Source organism: Mesoplodon densirostris, chromosome 15, assembly GCF_025265405.1.
Source record: "Mesoplodon densirostris isolate mMesDen1 chromosome 15, mMesDen1 primary haplotype, whole genome shotgun sequence".
Taxonomy (NCBI): Eukaryota; Metazoa; Chordata; class Mammalia; order Artiodactyla; family Ziphiidae; genus Mesoplodon; species Mesoplodon densirostris.
The window spans coordinates 48,539,805-48,555,867 of record NC_082675.1 but is presented as its reverse complement, the minus strand read 5'-3'; the positions used below and the strand labels follow the sequence as shown (position 1 = coordinate 48,555,867).

General features: G+C 37.0%; 1 protein-coding gene and 1 pseudogene across 1 annotated transcript in view; one reads left to right on the top strand and one right to left on the bottom strand.

Annotated features, from left to right (window-relative positions):
- Positions 1–16,063, top strand: part of CCDC178 (coiled-coil domain containing 178) — a 394,667-nt gene that overhangs the window by 291,582 nt on the left and 87,022 nt on the right. The window lies entirely within an intron of this gene.
- On the bottom strand, positions 1,319–2,549 carry LOC132502685 (heterogeneous nuclear ribonucleoprotein A1-like; annotated as a pseudogene).

Here is a 16,063-nt window from a genome sequence, read left to right as displayed (position 1 = left end):
TGGCTTTTGTGACACCAGCAGTCTTGGAAGCCAATGTGAGAATTCATAAAAATCATTCTTATGCAGTAGAGCCTCCCAAACGTGTGTTTGACTCCTGTTTCTCTATATGCTGTGCACAGGATTCTGAGTTCACTTGACACTAAGACATACATACAAAGGGTTCATACATACAGTTAGCTAAGACAACCTAAAATTCACGTAAGTTAATTAACTTAGAGTTGTTTGAATTAGGACATAAAGAAAATGATTATTTGTCATAGGTCACCCTGCAGGCAGGAATGAAGTTGCATTATACCTTACGACTTCACTACTAAAGTGCTATAACAGTGGAAAAAACTCAGTATGTGATTTTAGTAGTAAACATTCTCTGATTTATAAAATTGAAAACTTTCCTGACAGTTAAGTTCCCATGGTGGTCAGCAATTGCTTTAAAGAAAAGAAAAACACACCACATACATCCACAATTGTTTTAGACTTTAGAAACAAACAAACAAAAAAACTGGAGTATGAGTGTTACAAACGCAGACCTTGTCTGTATTTAAAGGGAACCAATTATTCCTGGTAGTCACAAGTAGTGTTACCTAAAAAATAGAAATAAAAACAAGGGCTTCCCTGGTGGCGGGGAATGGGTAGTAATACTCCATACAGTTGTTGAGATAATCAGATTAAGTAACATAAGTGTGGCATCTTTCACAGTGCCTGATCCACCAGCTATAGGTTTATCTGGAAACTAAATTAGTAACCACAGGTGTCTTGGACAACCTCAGATGAGAAAAGAGAAATCTGTTCTTCAACTGGGTTTTCTCTGTGGCAACCTGACATTTTTTTTTTTTTGGTATTAAATTGTTTATTTATTACACATGATAATGGTTGGTACACAGGCTTCATTCCCATCTATATCTGGTACCATAATCCAATTTAGATATATTGCATAGGATATGCCAACAATCATATATTAATAATCAAAAAACTCCATGACTTGGCTTGGGTGACCCTTTTCACGGTGAACTCCAGGTCACAACGCAGTAACTGTCAGTTCAACTACACCAAGGTTTCGGAAGACAGTAGCTTCTCCACCAAAGCAGGTTGTAAATAAATTTTGAATGGAATCTGGCATCACCCTGAAGGAACTCTAACTTCACACTGTTGTGGTAGTTTACCAAAATGGCTTCAGAGTAGACTAACTTTACACAGCACATTTTAAAAAAAGACACATTTATTCAGCGTCATGATCAGACTATTACATTTAGCAATCAACAGCATGGGTGCAAAGAAAAAAAATCTACATTAAAACCCTTTGTTGGAATGCTTTACACTTTCCACAGAACAGAAACTAAAATAACCTGTTATACAATTAGTCACAGATACAGTCCTCGAGTTTTGCCCATACACATGAGTATTGTCTAAAACATGTCTTCTTTGTAGCAGCTAGGCCCTGCCACCATTGTGCTTGGCTGAGTTCACAAATCTGTTGTAACCTGTAGCTTCCCTGTCACTTCTCTGGCTCTCCTCTCCTGCTAAGCTTTGTTTCCTGGCAGTCATCAAAACCTTCTGCCACTGCCATAGCTACTGCTGCTGCTGGAACCACCATAGCCACCTTGGTTTCAGGGTTTGGCAAAGTATTGGCCTCCACCACCATAGGGGCCAGAACTTCTGCCTCCAAAGTTTCCTCCTTTCATGGGTCCAAAATTGGAAGATTGATTGTTGTAACTGCCAAAATCATTGTAGCTTCCACCACCTCCAAAACTGCTTCCATCATTACCAAATCCATTATAGCCATCCCCACTGCCACCATATCCCCCACCACCACGGCTGCCACCAAAGCCACCTCGACCACTGAAGTTTCCTCCATGACCAAAGTTGTCATTCCCACCAAAACCACCTCCAAAACCACCACCAAAGTTTCCAGAACCACTTCAACCTCTTTGGCTGGATGAGGCACTAACCATCTCTTGCTTAGATAGGGCTTTCCTTACTTCACAGTTGTGGCCATTCACAGTGTGGTATTTCTGAATGACAATCTTGTCTACAGAGTCATGGTCATCAAAGGTCACGAAAGCAAAGCCTCTCTTTTTGCCACTGCCTCGATCAGTCATGATTTCAATCATTTCAATTTTCCCATACTGTTCAAAATCTCTTAGATGATGTTCTTCAGTGTCTTCTTTAATGCCACCAACAAAAATCTTTTTCACAGTTAAGTGGGCACCAGGTCTTTGAGAATCTTCTCTTGAGACGGCCCTCTTTGGTTCCACAACTCTTCCATCCACCTTGTGTGGCCTTGCATTCATGGCCGCATCCACCTCCTCCACAGTGGCATATGTGACAAACCCAAAGCCTCTGGAGTGTTTGGTGTTTGGATCCCTCATTACCACACAATCTGTGAGCGTTCCCCACTGCTCAAAATGGCTCCTCAGACTCTCATCGGTTGTGTCAAAGCTCAAACCTCCGATGAAGAGCCTCCGCAGCTGTTCGGGCTCTTTGGGTGACTCTGACTTAGACATGACGGCAGTGGAGGGGGGCAGGGGAGACGTTAACGATGCTTACTCGGCGGCGTCCATGAGCAGAAAGGAGTAATCTACCGAACGTATCTTGCAACCTGACATGTTGTCCTTTACTACATTTTAGGGATACTCATATAAAAGTGTTAGGAATGATTCTTTTAGTTGATCCTCTTGCTATGTAGGCTAATTATAGAGTATGCTTGACAATCTTTCGCTCCACCTATCTTTGTCTTAATTTCATGCACACACCAACCTTCTAATGACATTTGACTTTCAGCTTTCACTCATTCATTCATTCATTCATGTGTTCATTCACTCATGAACTCAAAAAGTACTTACTAAATGCCTATTTCCAGCACAGTGAAAGCAAGATGAACTGTTCTTGCCTTCAACACACTTACAGATGAGCATGAGAAAGCAGATAATTAAATAAGTAGTAACATAAGATTGAAAATTTCTATTATAACAGCTCCCTAGGGATTCTGTGAAGGACCTGTATATGAACAAGATACTTTATTGGCATAAAAGTATCTTATAAAACCAGAAATGTGGCACTGTACCAGCTCTAGTTATTTGTATTGCAAATGTGGACTTTTTATAATAGCTTTATTGAGATACAATTTACATATCATAAAATTCACCCTTTTAAAGTGTTCAATTCAGTGGTTTTTCACATATTCAGAGTTGTGCAACCATCACCACTATCTAATTTTGAACATTTTAACACTCCAAAAGGAAACCTATCCTAATTAGCAGTGACACTACATTCCTTCATATAACCAGACCTACAGCTACTAATCTATTTTGTGTCTCTATGGATTTGCCTATTCTGTATACTTTATATAAATAAAATTATACAGTATGTGACCTTTATATCACTGGCTTCTTTCACTGAGCATAGTGGGTTTTTTTTTTTTTTTTTTTTTTTTTTTTTTTTTGTGGTACGCAGGCCTCTCACTGTTGTGGCCTCTCCCGTTGCGGAGCACAGGCTCCAGGCGCAAAGGCTCAGTGGCCATGGCTCACAGGCCCAGCCTCTCTGCGGCATGTGGGATATTCCCAGACCGGGGCACGAACCCATGTCCCCTGAATCGACAGGCGGACTCTCAACCACTGCGCCACCAGGGAAGCCCGAGCATAGTGTTTTAAAGTTCACTGATGTTGTGTCTGATTCAGTAATTCATTATTTTTATTGCTGGATAATATTCCATTGAATGGATATACCATATTTTGTCTATTCATTCATCAGTTGATTGACATTTGGGTTGTTTTCACTTTGGGATGTTATTAATACTGCTGCTATGAACATTCATGTACCAGTTTATGTGTGAACATGTATTTACTTTTCTCTTGAGTATATACCTAGAAGTGAAATCACATGTCATATGGTAACTATATATCAGTATGTTTTCCTAAGTGGCTGTATCATTTTACAATCCCACCAGCAATGTATGAGAGTTCCAATTTCTCCATAGCCTCACCTTTTATTTTCTGGGTTTTTTGTTTGTTTGTTTGTGTTGTTGTTGTTGTTGTTGTTTAATAACCTCAGTGAGTATGAAGTGGTATCCCATTTTGGTTTTCATTTCCCAAGTGACTAATGATGTTTATTATCATTTCATGTGCTAAATGGTCATTTATATATCTTTTTTCAAGAAATGTCTACTCAAATCATTTGCCCATTTTTAAACTGAGTTATTTGCCTTTTTATTGGCTTGTATGAGTTCTTCAAGTATTCTGGATACTTTTGGAATCATATCTAAGAAAGTTTTGACTAATCCAAAATTATAAAGATTTTCTTTTAGGAGTTTTGTAGTTTTAACTATTAGATTTATGATCCATTTTTATTTTATCTATATGGTATAAGGCACAGTGACAACTGCATGTAGATATCCAGTTGTCCTGACACCATTTGTTGAGAAAACTATTCTTTCCTCCATTTAATTGTCCTGGCACTTTTCTCAGAATTCAGCTGACTATAAATGTAAGGGTTTATTTCTGGACTCTCAATTATATTCTAGTCTTCTATGTGTTTATCCTTATATTAGTACCACAACACTTTACAGTAAGTTTTGAAATTAGGAAGTCTAAGTCCTCCAACATTGTTCTTCTTTTGCAAGATTGTTTTGATTTTTCTAGATCCTTGGCATTTTCATGTAATTTTTAGAAACTGCTTGTCAAATTTACCCAAAGAATGTAGTTTGGCACTTTATAGGGATTTTGTTGAGCCTGTAGATCAAACTGGGCAACACTGCCATCTTAACAACATTGCATCTTTTTTTTTTTTTTTTTTTTTTTTTTTTTTTTTTTTTTTGCTGTACGCGGGCCTCTCACTGCTGTGGCCTCTCCCGTTGCGGAGCACAGGCTCCGGACACACAGGCCCCGCGGCCATGGCTCGCGGGCCCAGCCGCTCCGCGGCATGTGGGATCCTCCGGGATCGGGGCACGAACCCGTGTCCCCTGCATCGGCAGGCGGACTCCCAACCACTGCGCCACCAGGGAGGCCCAACATTGCATCTTTTGATCAGTGAACATGGGATGTCTTTCTATTTATTAAGTCTTAAATTACTTCCAACAATATTCATCATTTTCAGAGTACAAGTTTTGCACTTTTTTTGTTAAATTTATTTCAAATTATTTTATTTCTGGATACTATTTTAATGCAACTGTTTTCTTAATTTTATTTTTGGATTGTTCATTCTTATTGCATAGAAACATAATTGATTATTTGTTCATTGATCTTGTATCCTTCAACCTAATGAAGGATAGAACCCTCATTTATTGGTTCTACTTTTTTTTTTTCGGATTCTTTAGGATCTTCTATATACAAGAACATGTCATCTGTCATCTGTGAATAGAGGAAATTTAACTTCTTTTCCAAACTGAAAGCCTTTATTTGTTTTCTGGCTTAATATCCCCATATAAAACTGCCAGTACAATGTTAAATAGATGTGTGGACATTCTTTTCTTTTTCCTGACCATACGGGAAAGCATTCAGTCTTTCACCATTAAGGATAGTGTTAGCTGTGGCAACTTTTCTGGATGGCCCTTACCAAACAGAGGAATTTCCCTCCTACCCCTATTTTCATTAGGGATGCTGGTTTTTGTCAAAGGCTTTTCCTGCATCTATCATTTTGCTATATTTTTTCTAAATATTTTATGTGTTTTTGTTACTCCATTCTACCATTACTTCATTTTCTTTGTTAAATAGATGTTATCTAGTGTCCTATTTTAATTCCCTTGTTATTTCTTTGTATATATTGTCATGTTATTTTGTTAGTGATTACCCTGGGAATTACAGTTAATATCTTATCACAATCTAATCTTGATTAATATTAACTTTATTTCTATATTGTACAAAAACTTTGCTCCAATAAAGCTCTGTTCCCCCTCGCTCCTCCATGGCTGTTATTGTCATACAAAGGACATTTCTCTACATTATAATCCCATCAACCCAATTTAATATTTTTTTCTTTATGCAGTTGCTTTTTAAATATGTGAGGAGAAAAGTGCTAGAAACAAAAATACATTTTTGGCAATTTATGTTTATCTGTTTATTGATGCTCTTTATCTTCATTTGAATTTGAGTTACTGTCCAGTGGTTTCACTTTTTTTTTCAGTCTGAAAGACATTCTTTAGAGCAAGTCTGCTAGAAAATTTTTTTAAAAACCTCTCGTCTTTTTCTCATGTAGGACTGTCTTAACTTCATGTTTGAAGCATAGTTTTACTGTATGTAGAATTGTTGGTTGATAGTCTTCTTTCAACACTTTGAATATGTTATTCTTCTGGCCTCCATGGTTTCTGATGATCAGTCAGCTGGGAATGTTTCTGAGGATCCCTTGTATATGATGAGTTATTTTTCTCACTTTTTTTTTCAACTTCCTCCTTTGTCTTTATCTTTCAACAGTTTGACTATGGTATGTCTAGGTGTGGATATCTGAGGTTATCTTGCTTGGAATTTGACAAGCTTCTTGGATGTATAGATCATTTTTCCTTGGAGTTTGGAATTTTTGTCCATTATTTCTTCAAATACTATTTTTGTCCATTTCTGACTCTCCTCTCATTCTGTGGTTTCTGTTATGCATACATTGGTGTGCTTTGTGGTTTCCCTCAGGTCTCTGAGATTCAGTGCATTTTTTTCATTCTTCTTTCTGTTCTTCAGACTGAACAATCTCAACTGATCTATCTTCAAGTGTACTTGGTTCTTTCTTTCGCCACTTCAAATCTGTGGTTGAGACCCTCTAGTTAATTTTTCATTTCAGTTATACTTTTCAACTCCAGAATTTCTATTTGGTTCTTTTTTGTAATTCTATCTCCTTATTGAAAGTCTCTATTTGGTTTGACATCATTCTCATACATTCCTTTAATTCTTTAAGTATGGTTTCTTTTAGTTCTTTGAACATACTTGTAAGAGCTGACTTAAAATCTTTGCCTAGGAAATCCAACATCTGAGCTTTCCTTGAATTTTTTTCTATTGACTGCTTGTTATTTTCTTATGGATCATACCTTCATGTTTCAGTTCATATCTTATAATTTTTTTTGAGAACTGGACATTTTAAATAATATAACATGACAACTCTGGAAATCAAATTTTCCCTCCCTAAAGTTTATTGTTGTTGCTATTTGTTGTAGTGGTTGCTGCTGCAGCTGCTGCTATTTATTTGTTTGTTTTGTGATTTTCCTGGACTAATTCTGTAAAGTCTGTGTTTTTTGTCATGTGCAGCCACTGAAGTCTCTGCTCAGTTAGTGGTCCTGTAATGATTTGACAGAGATTTCTTTAAATTCCTTGAACCAATGAACCAGTAATTGCCAAGGGACTCTGTGTGTGTGTGTTGGGCATGCATTCAACAATCTGGCAGTTTACAACTCTTCCTTACCTTCACTTTCTGCTTTTGCAGAGTCTCAACAGAAGACAGAGTTGAGAGACTGGAGCCTTGTCATGTCTCCTGGGTATGTGCACAACCCTGCACGTAGGCATGACCTCCTAGATTCCTGGTACTATATCAGAAATTTTCAAAGACCCTCCAAAGATACCTCATTTCCCACTTTCCCCCTTTCAGTTTTTTGGTCAGCCTCTTGCTAGTTCCAACAGGTATCCTCACATCAGGCAGCTAGGATGTTAAACAATTGCCACTGATTGTTTTAGACAAATGTCTTAGGACTAGGCTTGTTCACACTGATTAAGCTGTTAGTCATGTCAAACAAAGATAAGCACTGAGTATGGGACTTTTCCTAGGAGTTGCCAGATAGGTCAAATAGTGACATTATCTGGGGATGAATCTTCTGGGGGAGCTTCAAACCCATTATGTTCTCTTCGGTGTCTGATAATAACTGGTTCTCACAGTTAGTGTGGTTTCAAGGCTGTTGGGTTTCCAGGATTGTGAAGAGCTGCAAATGGGAGAATGGGAATAGAGCAAGTCAAGATGCCACAAAGCTTGATGCTCTTACAGAAATTCAGCCATTTTCCTTTAATGGATACTTTGATAGTTGGAAGACTTGGTTAATGTTCAGAGTTCTGGAAAAGTTGTTTTCTGTCAGATTTTGCTTAAACAGATGAACATACTTTCAGCGGTCCCTACTGCACCATTCCAGAACCACTTCTCCACAAACATGAATTTTTAAAATAAATTGTGCTCTCTTATACAATACTATCTTGATGTAGATAAGACTGTATAATAGGAGTGGTTATATCATTGACAAGATCTTTGCATGCATATTAATAATCTCCCCTGGATTTTTCTTGAGAAAGTACACTATTGGCATTTAAATGAAATAGCTTATCTTTCATCTATTTCTGTACTTCTAGAGTGTGGTCATCTCTTTTAAATCTCACACTCTATTTTCACACTGATGGAGGATCAAATGATGTTGTTTTCTCAGTTACAACAGCAGAGATTTATCTTGTAACACACATGCTTATTATAATTTAAAATTAGCATTAAAATTAACCCTATCCTTTTATTATTAGATTATATGTTCAATATAGTCATTTTATTATAAAACAGAATGTTTTTTAAAATGAAACAGGGACTTCCCTGATGGTCCAGTGGTTAAGACTTCACCTTCCAGTGCAGGGGGTGCGGGTTCTATCCCTGGTTGGGGAGCTGAGATCCCACATGCCTCACTGCCAAAAAAAACAAAAAAACACATAAAACAGAAGCCATATTGTAACAACTTCAATAAAGACTTTAAAAAATAAAAAAATAAAATGAAACAATGATTCATATGATCCAACCACTTTGAGAGCACCAAGCCAAAGATAAACAGAAATAAAAACAAATGAACTTTTATTTTCCTTCAATCTTCTTCACCAAAGAGATTAATCATAACCTTAGAAGGAGTAAAGTAAATAGTAATGAGAGAGCCCAGATTTCATGAAGAAACTGATATTTTCGAGACTCAGGAAAGCATTCCTAAGTCCTGAAAGAATGTGCCCATGTGATCAAGGAACCAATGCCAGTTACTGATGAGAAGCTGTGGAGCAGGCAGAAGAAATGCCAGAAAACTAAAGTCAGAAATTTAGTCTCATTTTTCAAAAGGAAAAGAAACTAAAGTGGGAATGAAATTAAATCTCAACTATTCTAGATTGGCTTATTTAGGAGATGACTGGAGAATTTTACTCTTACTACCATTTAGAGCATATGTTGATTTTTGCAAAATATAAAAGTATTTCATGGTATCCTTGTTGACAAGACAGTTGTGTAACCATAACCAAAGACAACTGATGAATGGTTTAATGTGTTCCTTGATATTTGCATTGGGCTGATGCTGAACTGTCATTTTTGTCCTCTGTTTGCTAAAGACATACTTATGAACTGCATAGTTTCCAGTATTATGGGGAAAATCATCATATATCAAATGGCAGAAAAAGGATTGAAGATTATTCTGGCCATAGGAAAAAAAAACAAGAATGTGAAATTTAAAAGAGCACTTACATAAACCCCGTACATTTAAGTCCCAATGTTAAATTGGAAGATGGACCCTCTCTTATTTTAACTGATAATATTAAGAAAAAAATTTTTATTTGTTTTGGGGGTTTTGTTTTTGTTTTGCTGAGATTTGGGGATTATATATATGAACATTTTATTTGAAGAAAAGTTGAAATATTTTAATAACTGACAGGAATACTGTAAGTGTAAAATATATTGACTCCTAATATCCCAAGGTGAAGCATTTATTTTTACCTGTTTCATTCTCTGCAATAATTCTTCTTTTATCCTGGTAACTGATATCAGTAAGACCTGATTATTAGATGGGAGTATCACTCCTGAAGCAATTAGTATGCATGTATAGATAGATTCCAGATCACTTCTTCAATGCTGGTGTGCAAAAGCCTATGCTAAAAATAAAAGAAAAATAATTTAATGTTGTTTTGCAGAAATAACTTTTAAGTATTCAAATTGAACCATCACTATCTTAAATTGTAGCTATGTGATTTCACCTAATGAAAGAAACTAAATGAATCCATGCTAATGTATTATTGGTATGTGCAGAACAAAAAGAACAAATCACACAAATTTTCCCACTTAATTATTGTGCTAGAAATTCATTGTCATATTATTGACCTATTTGGTCATGCCCAAGTTAATCATGTCTGGACTTTTCCCAGTGGAAAAGAAGCTTGTTCACTTCCTGTCTTGCAAGAATATCAACTAAAACTCGGTCACATATGCCTGTAGCCCTATCACTGCAGCCCACTGTAACCATCATCGCCAGCAGCGAGACTACAGTCTGCAGTGAGCCTGGGAGCCTTAGTGTCAGAAACTCATGACTTCCTGTGTCCTTTTGTCTTTTCCATTCTGCTCAATCATTTGCCACATTAAATTAAACCTAACTCTATTTGCCAAAGCCCTCCCTGCTTTCTCTTTGCAGGGACTTGTTTTGAAATACAGAGTTTACTGCAGTAACAGACTAGTAAGCGGGCAACTTTAGTCGCTTATTAAAGTCAAGCATGTGTCTTTGTTTCATGTTGCTAATGATGTGGAACCATAGCGACCCGAGCACATTTCGCCCGGACGGTGTGGGAGTGAATGCTGAGAGCTCATTACTTGGCTCCCCATTGGAATCCTGCAGGCTTCCGCTCATTGAGGAGACTGGGGGGGCTTTGACAGAATTATTATACTGAATATTTTTAGACTCATTAACTATATCACCAAAGCAAAACATCTCTTCCTTAGATGCAAATGGCTGCAGCTACTGTGGCTTTGCTTTAGTTATTGTAGGAAAAAGGATGAAGCTTGAAAACAACTTAAGAAAAAGACTTTTCATGCCTGAATGTTTGATTTTGCAACTTACATTGAGACTGTCTGTGCCCGTTTTGCCACATTTGAGCCACTTGTATAGAAGTGCTACTTACAAAGATAAACACGTTCATATCCCCATATTAAGCAATAATCAAAATCTTTTTTTAATTCTCTGTGTCCTGTAATGCATTTCTGGATGTGAAGCTTTGAGAATTATACTTTGGGCTGAGGGTTATGCTATTCATTCCCAGTATTACAGAGTAACTTTTGGTGCCTGACCTAAATCTAAACTGAGAATAACTGTGTGGTTAAAATAACAATTTGGGGGAATAGCTGTTCTCTAATTTGGGAGTTGTAACATATGTTGCCTAGCATGAAAATGACACACTGTCTTAGATCATTACAATACCTTAACACAGCAAGGTTGAAGAGCAAGAAAGGAATTTTAACCTACCTCCAATTGTATTGCTCTCTTGGATTTCAGTTCAACTTTAATACTACTTTACTGAGGCTATTTAATTTAGACTTAAGAGCCCTTAAAGGAAAAAACAAAAAAGATGCATACCTTAAAATTAATTCCTTAGAGCAAAGGACAGAGAACTACCTTTATGGTGGCATTTGTTATGGAAGTTTGGTTGGATCTATACAGAATTCCATGTTTCCAAAAGTAAATTTTTTCAGTACTTTAATGGAGAGTGTTTACTTTCTCATATATTGCTGTTTACAAGTGTGTCAAAAATTTGTCACCTCCAGCACCTAGGCTGAGAAGTGTTCTCTGGGTATTTAAACATTAAGATTTGCTCTGAAATATTTTGTACTTTAACAAAAAAATTGTTGTCTGTGCACTAATATTCAGTGCTTTGGAAGAAATACCCTTTGATTTTATTTGCGGTTCATTTCCCACACTACAGTGCTTTGACAATGGTGACAGTGACTTCATACATCAAGAATTTCTCCTGCTTTCCATGACCGCCAGGGAATCTGAGGGGAATACTTTACATCTGAAACATGTTTTCCTTTGGGATTCCACCATTAGAATAACAGGTCTGATCAGTAGCCCATTATGAAATGGAACTTCTACAATGGAAGAGAGAGAGGAGAAGAAAAAAAATCCTAAAAAATCAAACACGTAATAATAAAACTACAAAACTGGGATTTTTACATGCATATTAAATGTATGCCATACCTTTTAGAACTCCGTTACCTATTCATAAGTAATTTCAAGACCCTATTTTCTTCAGTTACCAAGCACATAAAAAACATTGAATAGTGCAAAGTAGGAAATATTTAACTTAGATGATTGGAAGACAGTGATAATGTGGCCAACATCATAGAATCGTTTTGTAGAGGAGTTCACTTCACCTGGAGTTCCAGGGAAATGATTCAAAATTCTTGTCACTGGTTCTAAAATAGATCATAAGACGGGGTATACATCAATTCGCAGAATATTTTGCACTCCTTTTAAATAAGAATTCAAAATATAAATCTTACTGCTAATGAATCTGAAACAGCATCATTTATTCAAAAATATTTTGTGAATCTACCGGGTGGAAGGCAGTGTTTTCCATATTAGATGTACAATAGTGAACAAAACAAACATTTCTGTGAGGGAGACAGATAGCAAACCAGATAAATCAAATATGTCGTGTGTTAAGAGGTAAATGCAGACTGGGGATAGGAAATGTGGGGATGGGGTGGGCTTCTACATAGGGTGGTCACAGAAAGATTAGCTGAGATGGGTTCTTCTGAGTAAAGATGTGAAGGAGTTGAGAGGCCAGCTATGTGGATATTGTGGATATTTGAGGGAAGCATATTACAGTAACACAGTATGCCCACAGTCACTAAGACAAGAGCATATCTGGAAAAAGAAAAGGGACATAGGGCTAGTATGAAGGAGGGAAAGAGCAAGAGGAGGACAAAGGGTAATTAAGAGTCATATTATTTAGGGCCTCGCAAGCTATTGGCTTTTCATCAGAGTAAAATGGAAAACCACTGAGGGTTTTGAGCAGAGTAGTGATAAAATCTAAATTACAGTTTAACTGGGTCATTCTGTGTGCTGGGTTCAGGATAGACTGAAAGGAGTTATAGATAGAAGCAGGATGTGGGGTTATTCTAGTAATCCAGATAAGAGATTATGGTGGCTTGGATCAAGATGGTGCCTGCAGCAGTAGTGAGAAGTAGGCAAATTCTGGGTGTATTGTAAAGATAGAGCCAATAGAATTTTCTGATGACCAGACAAGGGCAGAAATAAAAATAGAGGAGAAAAGGATGACCAGGATGGCTCACATAAACAACGGGAAGAATGAAATTGCCTTTAACTGACAAAAGGGAGGCTGCAGAGGAGGCAGGATTAGGAGACAGTATCAAGGGCTCAGAGATGTATTTGAGACATCCTAGCGGAGATATCCTGTAGGCTGTTGACATACAAGTCTGGGATTCAGGGAAAATGTCCTTGCTGGAGATACTGATTTAGGAGTATTCTACATATAACTAATGTTTATAATCATTAGACTGAATGAGATGATCTCAGGATCGAGAAGGAAAAGTCATTGGTGACCTCGATAAGAGTTTTAACTGAATTATAAGGGAGGAAATAATCTGATTGAGTAGTTTCGAGAGCAAATGAGAGGAGAAATAGTGCAAACATGAGTAGAGACACCTCATTCAAGATGTTTTCTGTAAACTTAAAGCAAAAAATAAACACTAGACAGTGAAACGTGATCAAGAGAGGATCTATTCTTCCAAAATGTTTGTACACTAATATAAATGATCCAGTAGAGAGGAGGGAACAGTTGTGGCAGGAGACTTAGGGAATAATTGAAGAGTTGCTGAGACACTGTCCTTTGAGTGTGTGAGAAAGGATGAGATCCATTGCACAAGTAGAGGGACTGGCCTTTACTAGGATCACCCACAGTAACAGGAGAGACAGCAGAGTACACTAACATGAAAATAAGTGCAAGATGGAAGTTTGTGGAAGATGTTTTTTGATTGCCTCAATATTTTTCAGTGAATTCGAATGCAAACTCAGTTGGGAATGAGGATGGAGGAAGAGGTGCTGGAAGTTTGAAGAGAGAAGAGAAAGTGTAAAATAGTGGTCTAAGAGAGGAGAGGACTTAGCTGATTAAGAAAATAATGGTTTATTACCTTACATCATGGAAGTGCTTACTTATCACCATTGTGTATTTTTCTCCAGTCACAATTAAGTAAAGAAATTCATCCTCAGTAGGTGGAGAGTTGTGCCAGTGGTAGAGGCCACCACCCAAATATAACAGTAGTGATTCTCATTACATGACAAATAAGAGAACACCATGTGAAACAAAGCAACAAAGCAAAGAGTTGAGAGAGAGAGAGTTTTGTTGTTTGTTTTATGGGAAATATTGGATTTAGTGATCAGCTGACTTTAGGATAAAGTTTAGGGATTGACCAACTTTACAAATCTCAAGAACTGACATGGAGCTGTTTGATCGATTGGGACTGGTCTAAACTGATTCTGTGGTTACCTATTTCAGGCTTGGAATTAGGAACCAAAAAGAGCCTATTTTCTACTTTCTTTCCTGAGGTTGGAGAATAGGAACTTATTTTTCTCGGATGGATTTAACCAAGGTTGGAAAATAATGAAGCAAGTATATAAAGTGTGAAAAGCACCATGTGTTGAGAGTATATGCAAGAGAATAATTATAATGATTGACAATGAAATTTATAATGATGGAGTCAAAAGATTAAATACTCCAGTGGATTTGAAGGACTTTTTTAGTTTAGGTACCAGGGAGAATGAGCTGGCAAGGTAAAAGCTGAAACTAAGAGACTGGCATATTTGAAATTATGATAATAAATAATATCATTGGAAATAACAAGGTTATCAGTGTGACCCAGGAAAAAAGGTTGAGTGAATTAAAGGGCAAGCTTAAGGAATCAAAAAACTGAGAATCCAGGAAATTAGAATTGTCTACATAGATTTTGAAATATGCCTCAAATTATAATGGAGCAGTATTGAAGAGAGCGACATTAAGCCAGGAGCTAAAACCTCAAGAAATGATCATTTGTGATCTGACAGAGGACAAGATGACTAAACATTGGGGTTAGTGAAGATAGTATGATGAAATGATTTTTCAAAGTTTTATCATTTTATGAAGGGTGGAGGGACAACAGAATGGAAGAGACAATGATGACTAAGTAGGATGTCTATGCCATTCCAGACTCAGTGGTGCTGATATGAAAGATGTGGGCGGGAAAACAAAAAACAAACAAAAGTAAAAACAGTACTTGTGAGAGCTGCAGGGAAAGCAGTGTCATGAGGGAGACCCAGGTTTCAGCTGGAGCAGAAAATGAAAGAGATATCCACGGAAGAGTTTGCAATAAAACACTCTTTTACCCCTGGCAACGGTGACCTTTGTAGGATGATCAATGGAAAATATAATTATTACTGCAATTTTATCCCTATTAAATCTGCTCACAAATGGCAGCATGCCATGCAGATCATTTATCAAACATCTATAACTTTACCATATATTGACTCTCTTTCCAGGAGTGACCCCAAAGAGTGGGTTGAAAAGCTTTTATCCCACAATAATATCCCAGCTCACTCTTACCAAGTTGCCTAGATCCCTTCCTCCTTCCAATTGGATTTTCACCTCCAAACTTCTCCTGTATGGAAGTTCCAGAGCCACCAGTAGCCTTTAGATATGCAAACATTCATTGTAATGGAAGGAGTAGTGGCTTGGGAATTAGAAAACATAAACCCCATTACTAATAATTGGTTTGTCCATTAACTGATTTGTCCACTTTAGTGTTATTGAACCTCAAGTTTGCACAACAGTAAAATAAAGCATTCTTGCCAGATAATCTTAAATTGTGTTCTTGTCCAATTGTAACCAGTCCCATCTGCATGTTTGAGACAACTTCACAAACAAAATTAAGGACATAATTACAAAAAGTCAAGATATTACTACCCAGAAGATCAATAAGACACAGATTACAAGCCATTTGTCAGCATGCAAATGTAATATTTAAATGTTTATCGTTACAGAATCTGTTGCACAATGTTTGCATCTCATTTGCTATTCATATACATGTTAGAAAAGGGTGAAATTTCAAAGAAGTAGTTACTGGTGAAAAAAATCAAGCTAAACTCTGTTATGACCAGTCTATTGACCTGAGTTATGTCATACCAACCGATTGACGTGAACAGAGAGACTAAAATACGGTGGTCACCAATAGCCTTGTTTTGTATGTACCTCAGGGATTAGTCTGAGAACTTTTCTTTTTGGACCAGTATCTACCAACACCTCTTATTTGCCAGCAATAGGAAGATCAATATAATTTGAGT